This window comes from Euprymna scolopes, chromosome 38 (assembly GCF_053919585.1).
Source record: "Euprymna scolopes isolate OS-2025 chromosome 38, ASM5391958v1, whole genome shotgun sequence".
Classification (NCBI taxonomy): domain Eukaryota; kingdom Metazoa; phylum Mollusca; class Cephalopoda; order Sepiida; family Sepiolidae; genus Euprymna; species Euprymna scolopes.
The window spans coordinates 61018090-61039500 of NC_136519.1; the positions used below are offsets into that span (position 1 = coordinate 61018090).

General features: G+C 38.6%; 1 protein-coding gene across 8 annotated transcripts in view; it reads right to left on the reverse strand.

Moving 5' to 3' along the window:
* LOC145263168 (uncharacterized) overlaps window positions 1–21411 on the reverse strand; it is a 573905-nt gene that overhangs the window by 234602 nt on the left and 317892 nt on the right. The window lies entirely within an intron of this gene.

The following is a 21411-nucleotide window of genomic DNA, read 5'->3' on the forward strand; positions in this document are numbered from 1 at the left end:
AATGTAAAATAGGAAAAGCTATTGTGAGGTTATCAAGAATGTAACATGATAAAAGCTATTGCAGGGTTATCGAAGAATGTACCATGATAAAAGCTATTGCGAGGTTATCAAAGAATGTAACATGATAAAAGCTATTGCGAAGTTATCGAAGAATGTAACATGATAAAAGCTATTGCGAGGTTATCGAAGAATGTAACATGATAAAAGCTATTGCGAGGTTATCGAAGAATGTATCATGATAAAAGCTATTGCGAGGTTATCGAAGAATGTAACATGATAAAAGCTATTGCGAAGTTATCGAAGAATGTAACATGATAAAAGCTATTGCGAGGTTATCGAAGAATGTAACATGATAAAAGCTATTGCGAGGTTATCGAAGAATGTAACATGATAAAAGCTATTGCGAGTTATCGAAGAATGTATCATGATAAAAGCTATTGCGAGGTTATCGAAGAATGTAACATGATGAAAGCTATTGCGAGGTTATCGAAGAATGTATCATGATAAAAGCTATTGCGAGGTTATCGAAGAATGTAACATGATGAAAGCAATTGCGAGGGTATCGAAGAATGTAACATGATAAAAGCTATTTCGAAGTTATCAAAGAATGTAACATAATAAAAGAAATTGCGAAGTTATGGAAGAATGTAACATGATAAAAGCTATTGCAAAGTTATCGAAGAATGTAACATGATAAAAGCTATTGCGAAGTTATCGAAGAATATAACATAAAAAAAGCTATTGTGAGGTTATCGTAGACTGTAACATGAGAAAAGGTATTGCAGGGTTATCGAAGAATGTAACATGATAAAATCTATTGCGAGGTTATCGAAGAATGTAACATAAGAAAAGGTATTGCGAAGTTTTGGAAGAATGTAACATAAGAAAAGCTATTGTGAGGTTATCGAAAAATGTAACGTGAGAAAAAGTATTGCGAAGTTATCGAAGAATGTAACATGAGAAAAGGTATTGCGAAGTTATCGAAGAATGTAACATGAGAAAAGGTATTGCGATGTTATCGAAGAATGTAACATGATAAAAGCTATTGCGAGGTTACCGAGGACTGTAACTCGAGAAAAGGTATTGCGAAGTCATCGGAGAATGTTATACGAGAAAAGGTATTGCGAAATTATCAAAGAAAGTAACACGAGAAAAGATATTGCGAGGTTATCGACGAATGTAACATGAGACAAGGTATTGCGAAGTTATCGAAGAATGTAACAGGAGAAAAGGTATTGCGAGGTTATCGAAGAATGTAACATGAGAAAAGGTATTGCGAAGTTATCGAAGAATGTAACATGAGAAAAGGTATTGCAAGGTTATCGAAGAATGTAACATGAGAAAAGGTAATGCGAAGTCATCAAAGAATGTAACACGAGAAAAAGTTATTGCGAAGTTATCGAAGAATGTAACACGAGAAAAGTTATTGCGAGGTTATCGAAGAATGTAACACGAGAAAAGGTATTGGAGGTTATCGAAGAATGTAACACGAGAAAAGGTATTGCGAGGTTATCGAAGAATGTAACACGAGAAAAGGTATAGCAAGGTTATCGAAGAATGTAACACGAGAAAAGGTATAGCGAGGTTATTGAAGAATGTAACATGAGAAAAGGTATTGCGAAGTTATCGAAGAATGAAACACGAGAAAAGGTATTATTAGGTTATCGAAGAATGTAACACGAGAAAAGGTATTGCGAAGTTATCGAAGAATGTAACACGAGAAAAGGTATTGAGAAGTTATAGAAGAATGTAACACGAGAAAAGGTATTGCGAGGTTATCGAAGAATGTAACACGAGAAAAGGTATTGCGAGGTTATCGAAGAATGTAACACGAGAAAAGGTATTGCAAGGTTATCGGAGAATGTGACATGAGGAAAGTTATTTCGAAGTTATCGAAGAATGTAACATGAGAAAAGGTACTGCAGAGTTATCGAAGAATGTAACATGAGAAAAGGTATTGCAAGGTTACAGAGGAGTGTAACACGAGGAAAGGTATTGCGAAGTTATCGAAGAATGTAACATGAAAAAAGGTATTGCAAGGTGATCGAAGAATGAAACATGAGAAAAGGTATTGCGAGGTTACTGAGGAGTGTAACATCAGAAAAGGTATTGCGAGATTATCGAAGAATGTAACATGAGAAATGGTATTGCGAGGTTACCGAGGAGTGTAAAATGAGCAAAGGTATTGCGAAGTTATCGAAGAATGTAACACGAGAAAAGGTATTGCGAAGTTATCGGAAATTGTAACATGAGATAAGGTATTGCCAGGTTACGGAGGAGTGTAACACGAGAAAAGGTATTGCGAAGTTATCGAAGAATGTAACATGAAAAAAGGTATTGTGAGGTTACCGAGGAGTGTAACACGCCAAAAGGTATTGCGAAGTTATCGGAGAATGAGAAAAGGTGCTGTGAGGTTATCGAAGAATGTAACACGAGAAAAGATGTTGTGAGGTTATCGAAGAATGTAACATGAGAAAAGGTGTTGCGAGGTTATCGAAGAATGTAACATGAGAAAAGGTATTGCAGGGTTACCAAGGAGTGTAACACGAGAACATGTATTGCAAAGTTATCGAAGAATGTTACACGAGAAAAGGTATTGCAAAGTTATCGAAGAATATAACATTAGAAAAGGTATGGAGAAGTTATCGAAGAATATAACATGAGAAATGTATGGAGAAGTTTTCAAATAATGTAACATGAAAAAGGTATTGCGAAGTTATTGAAGAATGTAACACGAGAAAAGGTATTATGAGGTTATCGAAGAATGTAACACGAGAAAAGGTATTGCGAAGTTATCGACGAATGTAACACGAGAAAAGGTATTGCAAGGTTATCGAAGAATGTAACATGAGAAAAGGTATTGCGAGGTTATCGAAGAATGTAACACGAAAAAAGGTATTGCGAGGTTATCGGAGAATGTGACATGAGGAAAGTTATTGCGAAGTTATCGAAGAATGTAACACGAGAAAAGGTATTGCAGAGTTATCGAAGAATGTAACATGAGAAAAGGTGTTGCGAGGTTACAGAGGAGTGTAACACGAGGAAAGGTATTGCGAAGTTATCGAAGAATGTAACATGAAAAAAGGTATTGCAAGGTGATCAAAGAATGTATCAGGAGGAATGTTATTGAGAAGTTATCGAAGAATGTAACAGGAGAAAAGATATTGCGAGGTTATCGGAGAATATCACATGATAAAAGGTATTGTGAGGTTATCGAAAAATGTAACATGAGGAAAGTTATTTCGAAGTTATCGAAGAATGTAACACGAGAAAAGGTATTGCAGAGTTATCGAAGAATGTAACATGAGAAAAGGTATTGGGAGGTTACTGAGGAGTGTAAAACGAGAATAGATATTGCGAGGTTATCGAAGAATGTAACATGACAAAAGGTATTGCGAGGTTATCGAAGAATGTAACATGAGAAAAGGTAATGCGAGGTTACTGAGGAGTTTAACACGAGAAAAGATATTGTAAGGTTATCAAAGAATGTAACACGGGAAAAGGTATTGCGAAGTTATCGAAGAATGTAACATGAGAAAAGGTATTGCGAAGTTATCGAAGAATGTAACATGAGAAAAGGTATTGCGAAGTTATCGAAGAATGTAACATGAGAAAAGGTATTGCGAAGTTATCGAAGAATGTAACATGAGAAAAGGTATTGCGAAGTTATCGAAGAATGTAACATGAGGAAAGTTATTGCAAAGTTATCGAAGAATGTAACATGAGAAAAGGCATTGCAATGTTATCGAAGAATGTAACACGAGAAAAGGTATTGCGAGGTTATCGAAGAATGTAACATGAGAAAAGGTATTGCAAAGTTATCGAAGAATGTAACACGAGAAAAGATATTGCAATGTTATCGAAGAATGTAACATGAGAAAAGGTATTGCGAGGTTATCGAAGAATGTAACACGAGAAAAGGTATTGCGAAGTTATCGAAGAATGTAACATGAGAAAAGGTATTGCGAGGTTATCGAAGAATGTGACACGAGAAAAGATATTGCGAGGTTACAGAGGAGTGTAACACGAGGAAAGGTATTGCGAAGTTATCGAAGAGTGTAACATGAGAAAAGGTATTGCGAGGTTATCGAAGAATGTAACATGAGGAAAGTTATTGCGAAGTTATCGAAGAATGTAACACGAGAAAAGGTATTGCAAGGTTATCGGAGAATGTAACATGATAAAAGGCATTGCGAGGTTATCGAAGAATGTAACATGAGGAAAGTATTGCAAAGTTATCGAAGAATGTAACACGAGAAAAGGTATTGCGAAGTTATCGAAGAATGTAACATGAGAAAAGGTATTGCGAGGTTACTGAGGAGTGTAACACGAGAAAAGATATTGCGAGGTTATCAAAGAATGGAACGAGAAAAAGTATTGCGAGGTTATCGAAGAATGTAACATGAGAAAAGGTATTGTGAGGTTACCGAGGAGTGTAACACGAGAAAAGATATTGCGAAGTTATCGGAGAATTTAACATGAGGAAAGTTATTGCGAAGTTATCAAAGAATGTAACATGAGAAAAGGTATTGCGAGGTTACCGTGGAGTGTAACATGAGAAAATGTATTGCAGCGTTATCGAAGAATGTAACATGAGATAAGTTATTGCGAAGTTATCAAAGAATGTAACATGAGAAAAGGTAGCGCGAGGTTACCAAGGAGTGTAACATGAGAAAAGGTATTGCAAAGTTATTGAAGAATGTAACATGAGAAAAGGTATTGCGAGGTTGCCGAGGAGTGTAACACGAGAAAAGATATTGCGAAGTTATCGGAGAATTTAACATGAGAAAAGTTATTGTGAAGTTATCCAAGAATGTAACATGAGAAAAGGTACTGCGAGGTTACCGAGGAGTGTAACACGAGAAAAGGTATTGCGAGGTTATCGAAGAATGTAACATGAGAAAAGGTATTGCAAAGATACCGCGGAGTGTAACACGAGAAAAGGTATTGCGATGTTATCGAAGAATGTAACATGAGAAAAGGTATTGCAAAGTTATCAAAGAATGTAACATGAGAAAAGTTATTGCGAGGTTACCGAGGAGTGTAACACGAGAAAAAGAAATTGTGAAGTTATCGAAGAATGTAATATGAGAAAAGGTATTGCGAAGTTATCGAAGAATGTAACATGAGAAAAGGTATTGTGAGGTTATCGAAGAATGTAACATGAGAAAAGGTATTGCGAGTTTACCGAGGAGTGTAACACAGGAAAAGATATTGCAAAGTTATCAAAGAATGTAACACGAGAAAAGGTATTGCGAGGTTATCGAAGAATGTAACATGAGAAAAGGTATTGCGAGGTTATCGAAGAATGTAACATGAGAAAAGGTATTGCGAGGTTATCAAAGAATGTAACATGACAAAAGGTATTGCGAGGTTATCGAAGAATGTAACATGAGAAAAGGTATTGCGAAGATACCGTGGAGTGTAACATGAGAAAAGGTATTGCAAAGTTATCGAAGAATGTAACATGAGAAAAGGTATTGCGAGGTTACCGAATAGTGTAACACGAGAAAAGGTATTGCGAAGTTATCGAAGAATGTAACATGAGAAAAGGTATTGCGAAGTTATCGAAGAATGTAACATGAGAAAAGGTATTGCGAGGTTATCGAAGAATGTAACATGAGAAAAGGTTTTGCGAGGTTACCGAGGAGTATAACACGAGAAAAGGTATTGCGAAGTTAATGAAGAATGTAACACGAGAAAAGGTATTGCCAAGTTATCGAAGAATGTAACATGAGAAAAGGTATTGCGAGGTTACCGAGGAGTGTAACATGAGAAAAAGTATTGCGAAGTTATCGAAGAATGTAACACGAGAAAAGGTATTGCGAGGTTATCGAAGAATGTAACACAAGAAAAGGTATTGCGAGATTATCGAAGAATGTAACATGAGAAAAGTTATTGCGAAGTTACCGAGGAGTGTAACACGTTAAAAGATATTGCAAAGTTATCGAAGAATGTGACACGAGAAAAGATATTGCGAGGTTACTGGAAAATATGCTGGTCGCGTAAGACAGTGTAAATCCAGTGATGGGACACATAAGAGGACCTGTGATTGTCAGGTATGTTATACTAGGAGGTTGTAATTACTCCGTCAATTTTTTTTTTTTCTGCCTCGATGGAGGGCGAGGCTGAGTACCCTCTCTGGTATTTGAAGTGGTACACCAGCCGACCAGGAGCTTGGCGGAAAAGAAAATGCTTCACTAAAGGGCATGGAGTTATTGTTCGCTGACGGCTAGTTCATGCACAAGAAAGTGTACGTTTGTGAGCACGGTATACCTAGAAACGTTTGTTGTTATCAGTGGGAGTGAGAGAAATAATAATCTCGAGTTTAGGGAGATAATAAAATAGGAGATCCGCCCTCAGTCAAGAGGAATGGGCAGTATCACCCTCGCTGACGGGCGCGCTCATGTTGTTAGGACCTCTGTGGAGTGAAAGGCGAGATGCCAGCATGATGGCGGCGACACATTGGTAGCGGGGGGGGGGGGGGGGGTGTAGGGGGGGGGTAGGGGGGGGTCAGCGTGGCATTAGGGATCATAAGAATTAAATAGAAATGTTTGGCAAGCTAATAGACGCTGATCGCGCGAAGGGTGGGGCGGAATGGCTTGCCGGTTGGCCAAAATACGCCATCACCTTGATGACACCTTCGCCCGGTGGGGCACTTGGCTGTTCTCAGTTATTCAGAGGTGGGCTGGTTAGAGATTATCAGGTGTAAAGGGGGGGGAGAATGACGCAATGTTCCGTGGAACCAGGGCGGGACCCACGGGCGGGACGACGAGTCAGTCAGGGAGGTGGTGCCAAAGGGAAACGGCGGAGGGGTATACCGAAATGAAGTGTCCCCTCGACCGAGTAAGGGAGAGGCGGAGTCAAGGCCACAATTAACTCCCGGTTCTCCTCTGTCTCGTTGCAGGAATGGAGGTGAGGCTGTCGGTGCTCCTTATGGTTGGAGCGTGGGAACATAGCGAAAACACCATCTTTAAGAAGAGCAGCAAGGTAGTTGTTACGAGGTTCAAGTGGTTGATTTCGTTGGTGATCGATTTGCGACCATATGGGCTGTTGGTGCAGCGACTACGAGGAGAGATATCCCAATTGATGAACCTTGGAGCCCAGGTTGTCCAGCGATATGCTCGACATCGAGAGTACGTGCGACTGTTGGCCTCTTTAACAACGGAGACCAACCTGATGGAGGAACAGTGGCGGGAGGTGAGATCCTACCTAAATGGGGTGGAATCCCTTCAGGAGAGATCTATGCGAGCGGTATTGCCCATAGTGGGGAAGGCGCTCAGTGTACTTTTTGGTACAGTGTCCGAGGGGGATATAAAGGTAATTAGGAGGAAACTAGGAACGATAGAAATAAGTCAGAGGGTACTGGCACATGTGACAAGGGAGAGTGTGTAAGTATTGAACGTCACCAGAATAGAGGTCGCCGCGAACGGGGCCAGCATGAAATAGTTATTCTCCCGAATACAGCTGTTCAGGGAGGAGGTAAACAACCTAACTGATGTGGTCGCAGTAAGGCTGCGAGAACTAGATAGTTTCATACAGACATATTTTCAGCTGTCTGTGGTGACGGACAGAGCGCGCCAGACAGGGCGGTCCCTGATATTGCTCCTCGAGCACTTACGGGCGCAGCTCGATATGCTGTCCTTGGGACATTTGTCACCCAGCATCATGGCCCCGGGGCGATTGAGGGAGATGTTGCTGAAAATTCAGGCAGAACTGCCGCATAATTTGAGGTTGCCCACACATCCCCTTAGACAGCTGTGGAGGTATTACAGTGCGCTGGGATGCGCCACGCTGTTGGAAGGGTGGTGCTGTTGTCCGTTCCGCTACTGGATAATGAGCGGGCCTTTCAGATATACCAGGTGATCAATCTGCCCATACCCTACCCTCGAGGGGGACAGGGAGTGACGACGGTGGCTGGATATAGGGTGGAAACGGAATTTGTGGCCTTGGATGTGGCTCGGACAAAATTCATGCTGTTGACGAGAGAGGAGGTGGGTAGATGCCGGGGAAAGCTCTCGAGACCTGCGGGTCGATGAGCCCGGTATATGTGACAAGCGATTACGAATTGTGCGTGTTGGAATTATTCAAGAAGGACAGGGACGGGATACGGAGAAACTGTCGGGCAGAAATACTAACCAATGTGATGCTGCCATCTGCGGTGTCCATATCAGATGGGATTTGGGCCGTAGCCGCCGAAGAAGAGATCGATTTATCTAAAGTTTGCGAGGATAGGGCCACCGAGACAGTGAGGGTCACCCTCCCCCCCCAGTGACCATTGTGGGACTACCCATGGGGTGTGCAGCATTTGGGGCTTCGATTTCCCTACCACCCTATTATCAGGCCGGGGAGAGGTTTGAGGCTAGAGACTCCTTCCTTAATTTGATCGGGACAAATGAGAGCAAATAGGGACGGATATGGGAGCCGATCGTGAAAGTATTCCCAAATATAACCCTGCAGAAGATGCCAGAGCTGTTAAAACCGGTGGAGAGCGTGAGCTTTGAGCGACTGATGACCCAGCTGGATCGGGTGAGGAGGGGAGACCTGGTCAGTGGTCAGGGAATGGTTGGGCGAGTGGCCTGGACGGTGGGGGGAGCTCTGGTGGGTCTCGTAGTTCTGGGGGGAATAGCACTGTGGGCCTGGGAAAGGCGTCGGAGGGGAGTGCGCACCACTAAGGCACAGACGGCCGGGCAGCTGAGCCAAAGAAGGGTGCCGGCGGATGCAACCCCGGTTGTGACAGACACGGTAGAAAGAACGGAGAACGAGTCAGTTCAGATGCCGCCCAAAATGACTCTTAAAATTGTAAGAAAGTAGCAGGAGAATCAGTAAAGAAGAGAGAACACACCTATATACACACACGCACACACACACACACACCAAGCAAAAAAAAAGGAGAAATTGCATGGCACTTCCACCCCACACCTGTAGACTAAAGACAAACAGAAGAGAGAACACACCTATATACACACACACACAGCAAGCAAAAGAAAAAAAAAAGAGAAAAAAAAAGGAAAAATTGCATGACACATCTTACACCTGTAGACCAAAGATAAACAGAAGAGAGAACACACCTATATACACACGCACACACACACAGCAAGCAAAAGAAGAAAAAAAAAGGAAAAATTGCATGACACTTCCATCTTACACCTGTAAACCAAAGACAAACTGAGACAAAAGAGGGAACACACCTAACCACACTCACCTAATAAACAAGTGACTTTTTTTTTCCTTTCGTTCTGCTTGTTTTTTTTGTTTTATTTTAGGTTTTTTTTGTTCTGTTTTTTTTTGTTTGTTGATTTCTTACTACCAAACCGAACATTTAAATTCCTAGAGGCTTTATCACTTTTCTTTTGGCATGCGATTAATAATGTCGTAGGAAGAGGGGCTGGCCCACAATTTACGATTTTTTTTTTCTTTCTCTCTCATTAAGTCGGTCAATGCAGTTGGCAATCCAGCCATCTGAGAAACAATTACCTGAGAGAGTTAAGATGTATTTTACGATGTAAAAGACAGGTCATGGGGATGAAGGCAGAATGAGACAGGCTCGAAGGTGCAGTAAACTGCAAGCTAAATGCACCCAACGGGATAGACACTGACAGAGGTAACATGCGACCGAAAAAAGAGGTAGTGCTGACGCGAATGACAGGCGTAGAAAAAAAACCCAATTGTAAGCAAAAAAAAAATAAAAAGGAAAAAAGGTAGATAGGGCCAGAATGGTATTTGTAAAGGATACTTCTTTTGGCCAAGAAAGCGGTAAGTGCTAATTGACCATGACAGCCCGGCGCTGATCGCCAAATACGTGAGTGGAAGGAAGGGTACCAATGAAATTCCAATTTACAAAGTGACCATTGTTAGCTGCTCCCTGGTGGGTTAGTGGCCTCTATTGAAAAGACACGTGGCCTTTGTGGAGTTGGATTTGGTTCATTTTTATGATCCCTCAAAGTTAATTGAACGAGACCATTCTGGTTTTAATGGCTCGTCAAATTCCATTGGGCACACGCCGGCTGAGATTGGGGGTCCGCCTATTCTACTCGATTGCCAACAGAAGAAAAAAAAACAGCCCCTTTTTTGGGCATAGGCCGCCTGGTGAAGATTTGAGTGACAGTGGTTCCGGCATCCTGATTGGCTAAAGGGCCGAATGAGAGAAAAAAAGAAGACGATCAGGAAGATATAGTTCCCGCCCCCACAATATAAGCAGCGAGTTTTGAGCGCAAGACACACAGAGACAGACAGACACAGAGAGAGAGATCTGCTCCCCTGGGCTCGAACGAGTGAAAAAGCCGACTGCCTCATCGATTGACCCTGTCACGTATCTATTTAGTTTTTATCGAAAAAGAAAGAACCTTGCAGTTAACAAACGGCCAGTCCCTAACTTAATAGCGAATTACGAAACGACGATTGTAACCTTTTATGAATAACAAGGAATTTTGCATAAGAAAAAAAAAACAAATATCGACTTGTCTTTTTTAATTTGTTTTGCATGATTGCAGAAACGCTCGACGAGTCTCTTTCAGGTACTGGCCACTGACATTCTCATCGAGGAGACACGGAGACCAACGATCGGGGAGCGTACCATCACTAGACGACACGCGGGTGACGTAAGTGTCACAAAAGGTGTGCAAAGAAGCCACTTTTATCTAAGAAGAACATCAATGATAGAAAGAGATTTTTCTCATGTTATGGCAAGAAAGATACAGACTGGTTCAGGAATGTTTTCTGGTCAGATGAATCAAGATTTTGTCATGTCATTGATGCTCCTGATGCTCCCGAGTGGTGCAATCGAAGAACTGGAGAAAGATTTTCACCAAGTTGCATAAAAATGACAGTTAAGCATGGGAACAAGTTGCATAAAAATGACAGTTAAACATGGGAATGGAGGGATAATGGTATGGGGAACTTTTACTGCAGCAGGAGTTTGGGAACTTATTTGATGTGAGAAGTCAATCAATGCAAAGGAATACATGTGAATATTAGAAACAAGACTGCTACCAAGTATCCAGAACATTATTTTTCAACATGATAATGCCCCTGCACACACTGCTAAAGTCACAAAAAACGTTTTTCTGATAATTCAATTAATGTGATATTTTGGCCAGGTCAAAGCCCCAATTTAAATCTAATCAAGAATATTTGGTCCATAATATTTTGTGCATTGGATGGAAGAACTTTTTTGAACAATGACAAACTGTAGAAAGCTGTGCAAAGCAGATGGAATAGCATTTCCTATTCATAGTGTTCCACTTTGCTCAAATATTTGCATGATGAACTAATTTTCCCTGTTACCATTGCAACAAATTAGCAGACAAAATGAGTCAGTAAAATATTATAATCTCTTCATGAGATTATAACTAACTGCTCTAATATATGAAAAAAGATATTGGATAAAAAATGCAATTAACAGTTTTTAATCAAATGTCTTTTTTATCAATATATTTTGTTTTGAAATTAATCTTTAAAATGTATCTTCAGAGTAGAATAAAATTTAAAACTTGTTGGTAAAAGATAAATGCAATTTATTTGTTATAAAAACTAAGAGCAACAAGAACAATGGAAAAGTGTGGACTGCTAGAAATGAAACAGCAAGAACTGGAGAAAGCAGAGAGTACTGAACTGCCCAACCAAACGGAGATGAGGACACTAAGCAAACATGATACCTATAATTATCTGCGATTTCTGGAAGCAGACACCATCAAATTAAGAGAAATGACAAAGAATATTGGAAACAGACGCCCTAATAGAACAGGAAAACTGTTAGAAACACCATTATATAGTATAAAGCTGATAAAATGCAAAAAACCCTGGACAGTATCTTTAGTAAAATATCCTTCCAGGATATCTTACTAAATATACTGTCCAGGGTTTTTTGCTTACTAGGAAGGACCCAAGAAAGAAATAAAACATCTTGACCAGGATATTGCTAATGACTATGAACAATGAATTACACATGTACAATGATACTGACCAAGTCTATGTAAAAAGGAAATATGGGTTAAGAGGACTGGTAAGTATAGAAAACTGTGAATTACACACAAACAAAAAAAAAAGAATTGGAATCGGAAAGAGTAATCACTGCAACAAGAAACAGTGTCCAAATGAACAATAGAGTTAACAGAGAAAGAAGGAAAGTAAAGTCTGAAGAGAAACAGCAACATGGACGGGTCATGAAAATGGCAAGAGAAGAAACTCATTAAAACACCTGGACATTGCTACAAAATAGACACCTAAACAGAGAAACAGAATCACTATTAATAGCCACACAGAACAATACAATTAGGGCTAATTATATCAAAGCTAAGATAGACAACACCCAAGATAACAGCAAATGTAGACTGTGAACAAAAAGATGAAACAGTAAATCACATAAGTGAATGCAACAAAGAATACAAGGATAGACACGATTGTATATTGGGAATTATGCAAACAACTGCATTTTGAATATGCAGACAAATGGTAGTCACAAACTGGAGGAACTACTGAAAAACGAAAATCACAAAATCCTCTCAGATTAGATAAACTCACCCAAGCAAGGTATAATAGTAGTTTATAAGGAAAAAAAATCTACAAACGTATACATTTTGCTATCCCAGCAGTTCATAGGATGAAAGTCAAGGAGACAGAAAAACAAAGCATACACACAGAATTTATCAGAGAACTGAAAGAAATATGGAATATAAAAGTTAATATAATACCAATAATCAGAGGAGCACTAGGAAGAGGTTCAAATAAAACTGGAAAAAGAACTAAACTATAAGGAAATATATGTGTGTGTGCGTGTGTGTTATCATAAATGATATAAAACTAAGATGCAAAATTAAATCATAATTAGGTATATATATTGGGAACCTATGCCAGTAAGGAGAGATTATGTTAAGTATGAATTTCAGAGAGAATTACATTGTACATGTCAGGATAACCTTGTGAAAAACAGAAATAGACCCAGCAAGTGTATTAACAATAATGTACAAAGATAGAAAAGCGTGTATATCTGCTGGGCACTCGGCTAGCAGTTGAAGTGCAGTCGCATCTCTCTTGCCGGTGTTGGAATTACTAGCACTATTTATAGTGCTAATCGGTGTAAATTCCTCTGTTCAAGGAACGCCGGTATAACACCCCCCTATGAAAATATTCCGTCTGGGATTAATAACGTTTTTGTTTTGGGTTCGCCCTAATCAATTCTTTTGATTTCCGTTTTCTGTTTGATCTTCTGTTTTCCGGAGTTGTCTCTGGTATGGGCATCTGAAAAGTATCAAACACTGTTCATGATGTCCTCCTCGGGCGATCTGGTCACCTCACTGTTCGAGTATCTTTTCCGAATTTGGTTAGTGTGACGTTTGTGCACGAAGTCTGGTCCCTCAATCATGTAGACCATGTTGCCTATTTGTTTCTCAACAATGCCGGACTCCCAGAAAATCTTATTATTTTTGTGAATCTTGTAGAAGACTCTTTTGCCAACTTTATACCATTTTTTATTCTCAATTTTTTTTTTGAGGTTTGGCCTATCCTGGTTTGGTAACAACTTGTGAAAAATCGATCTAACCTTGCGTCTGAACATAACCTCAGCAGATGTCTTCGATATTTCAATGTTTGCATTCAAAGTGGCTCTGTAGACTTGTAAAAACTGTTGGATTGACTTATCTGTCGGCGACCCACTAGCTTTTTTCAGAGCTCTTTTGAATATGTCAACGAATTTCTCTGCTTGTCCATTACTTCTTGGGTGGTATGGCGGAATGGTTATATGCTCGATTAGATGATCCTCGCAAAAATGTTTAAATTAGGTAGATGTAAATTGCGTTCCATTGTCTGTAACAATGCAGTCTACTACTCCAAACCTAGCGAATAGTGCATACAGGAAGTTGATGGTTACCTCGGATGTGGGATTCTTACATTTTAATACTTCCAGCCATTTATATAGGCTGTCTACAACAATGAGATGGTAGAACCCATCTAGCGGTCCTGCAAAATCTAAATGAATCCTAGACCAAGGTCGGTCCGGTTTTGCCAACGATCCGAATTGAGTCGGAGGAGCTTTCATAACTAATGCGCATCATCTACACTCCCTGATTTTTCATTCTATATCCTTATCCATGTTTGGCCAATAAACGAAAGAGTGCATAAGGCTTTTCATTCTTTATATACTTGGATGTCCTACATGGAATTTCTTGAGTATTCTTTTCTGTAATGTCGCAGGAATTACGACCCTGTCGCTATATAACAGGATGTTATCGCAAATTGAATAAATTTCTTCATCCAGTTCGTTATTGTTGATCCTTTCTTTCGTGTGTATAATAAATTTGTTCACTTCTGCCTTACTCTTAATCTCATCAAGCGTTACTGGAAGTTGTCTTATTGTGTCACATAATGTATTTTTTACTTCAACTTCCGTTTGAATGGCTGCTATTACCATATCCTCCAATGGTTCTGTCTGCTTAGGTATTAACCTCGATAACCTGTCTGCATGACCAAATTTATTTAGATGATACATACTCCATTTGAAAATTGTAATTCAGAAGTATGGTACCCCATCTTTGGAGTCTATTCACCGTTTGTTGTGGTAGTCCCTTTTTCGATCCGAAAATCATTAATAATGGTTTGTGGTCTGTTTGTAACAGAAATTGCCTACCGTGCAAGAAACGATGAAATTTCTTTACCATGAATATAATGCTTAGCGCCTCTTTTTCAATTTGTGAGTAGTTCTTTTCGGCTGGCAAAAGTGATCAGGATGAATGTGCTATGGGTTTCACTTTTCCATCATTCATTTTGTGTAAAATGCATGCTCCTATGCCATAGGAGCGGGCATTGCTTGCAACTATAATTTCATGCTTGGGATTATAATGTGCCAGAAACAAGTCAGACTTGCGTCCAAACCCATTTTTGGTCTTTTCTTAACAGTTCATTGAAGACGACCTTAGTTTATGCATATTTGGCACAAATACATTGTAATAATTTGCCAAACCTAAGAAACTTTTTAAAGACGCAATATTTTCTGGAGCAGGCATATTCTTTATTGCACTCGATCCATCGGGATCCGGCCTTCTTCCATGTTTATCGATGATTTGCCCCAAGTATTTCATTTTCTCCATGAAAAATGTACATTTTTCCTGTTCTATGTTAAATCCATAATCTTTTGAATACTTGGTTTACATGAGCTTTGTGTTGTTCTTTGCTAACGCTTTTCATTAACACATCGTCCAGGTATCCTACTGCGAAATCCAACCCATTTAACATAATGTCCATAATTTGCTGAAAAATCGCAGGGGCGACTGACTCCAAAAGGAAGTCTGTTAAACTTGTACAATCCCTTATGGGTATTAATACATAGCAGCTTTGAACACTCCTCATCAACTGGAACTTGTAATTACGCGTCACTGAGGTTGATTTTAGAAAAATATTTTCTTCCACTCAGTTTCACAAATATCTCTTCAGGGCTTGGAAGAGGATAACGGTGATCTTGTAATGCCCTGTTTAAGCCTGTCATGAAGTCGGCGCAAACCCGAACCTCTTTACTCTTCTTTTTGATGTAAACCGTTGGTGCAGCCCACTCACTATGATCCATTTTTCCGATGACACCCATGTCTTTCTAATTCACCGTCTATTTGTTCTATAGCAGCGTATGGAACATTTCTTTTCTTTCTGAACACTGGCTCTTCATTTACTTTTGCGTTAAATTTTGCTACCGCTTTTGTACACCTTCCTAAACCGCCTGAAAATGCATCTGGGAAATTCTTTTTTAACTCCCTCTCAAGTTTTTATGTCCCCACATTCGAATCCTCAACCTTTTAGCAAAATGAAGCTTAAAGGCAGATCCCATAGTCTAAACTTTTCGAACAGATCAGTTCCTAAGAGGTTGTTTGATTTTCGCATGACAAAAATTCTTGCTTTTTCAGCCTTGTTCTGGAAAAAAATATTCATCAATAATTCTCCTTCGAAAGTAATTTTTTCGCCACTGACGCTTCTCGCCGTTTTATGTGATTTAATCATAGTGGGTCTCCCAAGCCTCTTCCATGTCTGTACATTAATAATGGAAATGTCAGACCCACTATCAAGCTGCAGCCTTACTTTCTTTTTAAATATTTTGACCTGTACATATTTCTGGATATTTTGTTCCTCAGGTTCAATTTTCGTAAGTTTAATGGATGTCTTTCTACCAGATTTTTTTCTACAATGCGATGCTTTATGCCCTTTCTGGTGCCAGTTGTCACATTGTTTGAATTTGTAGGGACACTCATTGTACCAATGTTTATTTCCACATCTCCAACATGGTCCAGGTGGATCTATTCCCTGTTTCTTTCTCTGATTATTTTTTGAAGTCAAATTTTTCTTTTGATGGTCTTTTTAATATGCGACACTTCGCTTTCCTCTTTGTCACGACTGTCTTGTTTCAACGCAATAAACTGTTCACAGTCTTCCGCTAAGTTTTGTACTTTTAAATTCGGTTTGTTTTTGAGTTTATTTAAAACATAACATCTGATTTCAGAGTCTTTATTTAAGACCATCCCTTGCACAAATATTAAACATTTAAAATTATCTGCTGATAATTCCTTTAGTTTAAAATTGTCGCAATGCTTGTTCACTATACTTGCATAAGTAGTGTAGTCGTCTTCCTCTCTTCTAGTAAAATTCATACATTTATATCGCCTATGGAAAAGAGACGTTTTTGCAGAAAACAGTTCTGTACGTAGCATAACTGTTTCTTGGAAGCTCAACTCACTGGTCTTTTTTGGGAGAATAAAATTCACAAACTTTGTATGCTCGGCTGTTGGATCTCTGCTTCCTTGCCCAGATGATCATCATAGATTCCTACAACTGTATTTCATCGGTGATAACAATGATGAACTGAATGCACATGGTCCATTGTTTCCAAACTGCAAGAGCTGCTTCATAATAAAAACAATTTAGTGCGTTTATTCAAAACTGCAATTGAAATGATGCCATCTGATACACACAAGATTGTTATTCGTGCTGATAAAGCTCCTGCTGGAGAACACGTGCGAAGATTCAATACTCCAACTATAGATGAAGTGGTAATTTTTATAGTTGGAGATCAATTTCAACCGAGGGATATTGTCCTTCATAAGAGAAATGATCAATTGACAAACATTGCAGAAACTCATCGATGCTATGATGCTCTGCAATATCCAATCATTTTCTGGGATGGTTCTGATGGATATCATTTCAATGTTAACATGATAAATCCAATTACTGGTGAGGAAACAAATAAAAAATGCAGCGCAATGAACTATTATTCATACAGATTAATGATTCGGGAAAATGAAACCAATCACATTCTGAAATGCTGCCAATTGTTCCACTAATACATCGTAGACATGTACGCAAAAATTGAATCTGAACGTTTGCTATTCTATACGTTTGAATCAGTTCAAACTTCACTCTGAAGAATATGTTCATTTGCGAGATGCAGTTCAAATTGATGGTAATAAAACCAACGTTGGAAGACTAACAATTTTGCCATCTTCATATTTATGTATTCCACGTCATATGCACTCAAAATGCTTTTGCATATGTTCGTCAGTATGGCCGTCTTGACCTGTTCATTACATTCACATGCAACCCTTCTTGGCATGATGTTCAACAACTATTACTTCCTGGACAATCATCAATGGATAGGCATGATATTACAGCACGTGTTTCAGACAAAAGCTGAAATCACTAATAGATTTCATTATTAAGCATAAAGTCTTTGGGTCTGTGTGCTGCTGGATGTATTCAGTGGAGTGGCAAAAGAGAGGATTACCACACTCACACATACTAATCTGGCTCTATAACAAAATCAGTCCAAATCAAATTGACAATGTAATATGTGCTGAAATACCTGATGCTGACATTGATAAAGATTTGCATGAGGTTGTGACAAAACCTTGTGGTATATTAAATCCAAATTCACCATGCATGAAAGATGGAAAATGCTCTAAGCGATATCCTCGGGCATTACTATCAGACACAGTTACAGGAAATGATGGATATCCTTTATACGGGAGAAGATCTACAGATAATGGCGATAAATTAGCAATCATACAAATGCGCAATGGTGATATTGAAGTCGATAACCGGTGGGTTGTTCCATATTCACCTTTGCTATCAAAAGCCTACAAATCGCACATTAATGTGGGATACTGTAACTCAGTTAAGTCCATCAAATACATTTGCAAGTATGTGAATAAAGGCAGCGATATGGCCGTTTTTAGTTTGAAAACTCAAGTCAATGATAGGAATGCAAACATACATATCGATGAAATTGCACAGTTTCAAGCTGGAAGATACATAAGCAGTAATGAAGCTGTACGGCGAATTCTTTCATTTCCCATACATGAACGAAGTCCAGCTATTGTTCACTTATCAGTACATTTAGAAAATGGACAACACATTTACTTTACAGCTTCAAATGTGCAACAGATAGCTCTTAATCCCCTGGCAACAACATTAACGGCTTTTTTCACGTTATGTTAAAATGACGCCTTTGTATCAACACTGCTCTATTCGGAAATGCCCATGTATTACACATGGAATAGGAGTAGAAAATTATTTGAACGACGCAAACAAGAAGATAGAATAGATGGACATCCTGGAATATTCCAAGAAAACACAATAGGCCGTTTTTTTTTCTTTGCATGCTGTTGATAAATGTCCCTGGTCCAACGTCTCTCCAGCAATTAAAAATCGTCAATGGTGTTACACATGCCACTTGCATGTAACGCTCTGAATTTATTGGAAGATGACGGACACGGGATGAATGCATTAATCATGCATGTTACACATCGCATCCGATTCAAATTCGTGCATTGTTTGCCATCATATTGACAACTTGCTCCCCTTCATCTCCATTATAGTTATGGGAGAAATATAAATCACACATGGCCGAAGACATTTTTCATCAAAAACGCAATGAAAATGCAAATACCTACTTGGATTTTACAGCAGAAATTTATGAGGCATTAATACGGATTGAAAATTTGTGCTTAGAAATTGCAAACAAAGTTCTCAGTCAATTGGGAATGACGTCACCGAATCGATCTGCTACGACTTTGTTTGATGTAGAATTGCGTCGGGAACAAACTTACAACACAGATGATCTTTTGTTGTAGATTCATTCAAATATTACAAAACTAACATCTGAGCAAAAAGATATTTACAACAAAGTAATGCAGACTGTCAATAATGGGTGGGAGAAATTTTCTTCTTAGATTCGCCAGGAGGAACTGGTAAAACCTTAATTAAATTAATTTTGGCAAACATTCGATCACATTCTGACATAGCCTTAGCTCTTGTATCATCTGGAATAGCTGCAACATTACTGCCAGGTGGAAGAACTGCTCATTCAGCTTTAAAACTACCATTGAAGATACAATTTATGGAAACTCCCATGTGCAACATTTCCAAAACATTTAGTATTGGAAAGTTATTGCAGAAATGTAAACTTATTGTTTGGGATGAATGCACAATAGCACACAAAAAAAATCACTGGAGGCTCTGGATCGATCATTGCAAGACTTGCGTGGAAATGACCAACTCTTTGGGAATGCAGTATTATTGCTAGATGGAGATATCAGGCAAACATTACCTATAATTGCTCGATCAACACCAGCAGATGAAATAAATGCTTGCCTCAAATATTCTACTTTTTGCCGACATGTGGGAACATTCCATTTGACTAGAAATATGCGTGTCCAGCACCAAAACGATCAGTTATTTTCAAATTACTGAAAATTGGGAATGGAAAAGTGTCGGCTAATCTTATCTCAGGGCGAATTTCATTGCCACAAAACTTCTGTAATTTAGTGACAACAAAAGAAGACTTGATTAAAAAAGTTTTTGCAGACATCCAAATTAACTATAAGGATCCCAGTTGGCTGAATGAATAATACATTCTTGCACCCAAGAACTCATGAACTATTCAGTTGAACATTCCTGATGAATTAGTCACATACAACTCCGTCGACACTGTTCTTGAAGAAAACGAAGCAGTCAACTATCCAACAGAATTTTTTAATTCGCTAGATTTGCCAGGGATGCCACCACATGTACTGCAATTGAAAACTGTTGTGAAATATTAACCAGTCCAAGCTTTGTAATGGCACAGGTCTTTCAGTAAAAAAATTAATGACTAACCTAATAGAAGCCACAATTTTAACGGGACCTTAGAAAGGTGAGGATGTCCTGATTCCATGCATTCCTATGATTCCTACAGACATGCCATTTCAAGTCAAGAGATTGCAATTCCCAATTAGAGTGGCATTTGCTATCATAATCAACAAAGCACAGGGACAATCTTTAGAATTGTGCGGCTTATATTTACACACTGATTGCTTCTCGCATGGGCAATTATATGTTGGATGTTCTAGAGTCGGCAAACCAGGCAATCTCGTCAGGAATCACCAAGAATATTGTGTATGATGGGCAATTATATGTTGCATGTTCTAGAGTCGGCAAACCAGGCAATCTCTTCAGGAATCACCAAGAATATTGTGTATCAACAAGTATTGGAAAATTAAGTATATTAGATATATGCATTTTTTAGTCGATTTACACCATTTATGCCACAGCAACATGTGGCAGGGTACAGCTAGTATATATATATATTTTTTTAATTTATTTTATTCATAGAAATTCCAAACCATTTGCACTGATATTTTTTACATGAATAACTGCATTATGATGTTTTTTATTTCTATGCTGAGAATGAAAAGTAAAAAATATCAATTTTATATGATGAGATTTTTTAATCATTGTTGTTATTTAAATTATGTACAAAAAAATCAAAGTAAAAAAATAAATGTAAAAGACTAATAAAAAAAACAACAAAGTATATTTTATAGCTAAACCTGAGCACCTAGTAACGCCCAACTCAAGTGTGCCAAATCCCCCCCCCCATCCCAACCTGCAGTAAGCGTTTTTCTTTTCTTGAGAAGAGGAAATGAAAATAGATCTTTTTGGATGTCTTGATATGGTTCATGCCCATTCAATCTGCATTTTTGTTGTTTCAAACTGGAAACTAAATACACAAAATGAGCACACACATGAACATCTTTAACATAAAGAATAGAAGAGGCACATGCACTTGGATATAAGCCTGATAAGTTACATGCTCGAGAAAGAGGGGGGGGGGCGAGGTGTTACCATATGTTAAAGCAGTGGTTTCATAACCCTCTTTTTCTCCGGGATGCATTTTTAGAATTATTTTTTTGAAGCACACAAAATCATTTGTTGAAAACTTAAAAAATATTTGATTTCTAAGATAGATCACAACAGCAATTTTATATTGCTTAGAAAGTATAAAACAGTGCAGTTATGTATGACATTTTTAAAAAATGTTTCTAAATCTTTGATTCTCATCGAATTTTGATACCATCATGGCATGCTACACTCTAAACGCACAAATTAGAAATGGCAGGG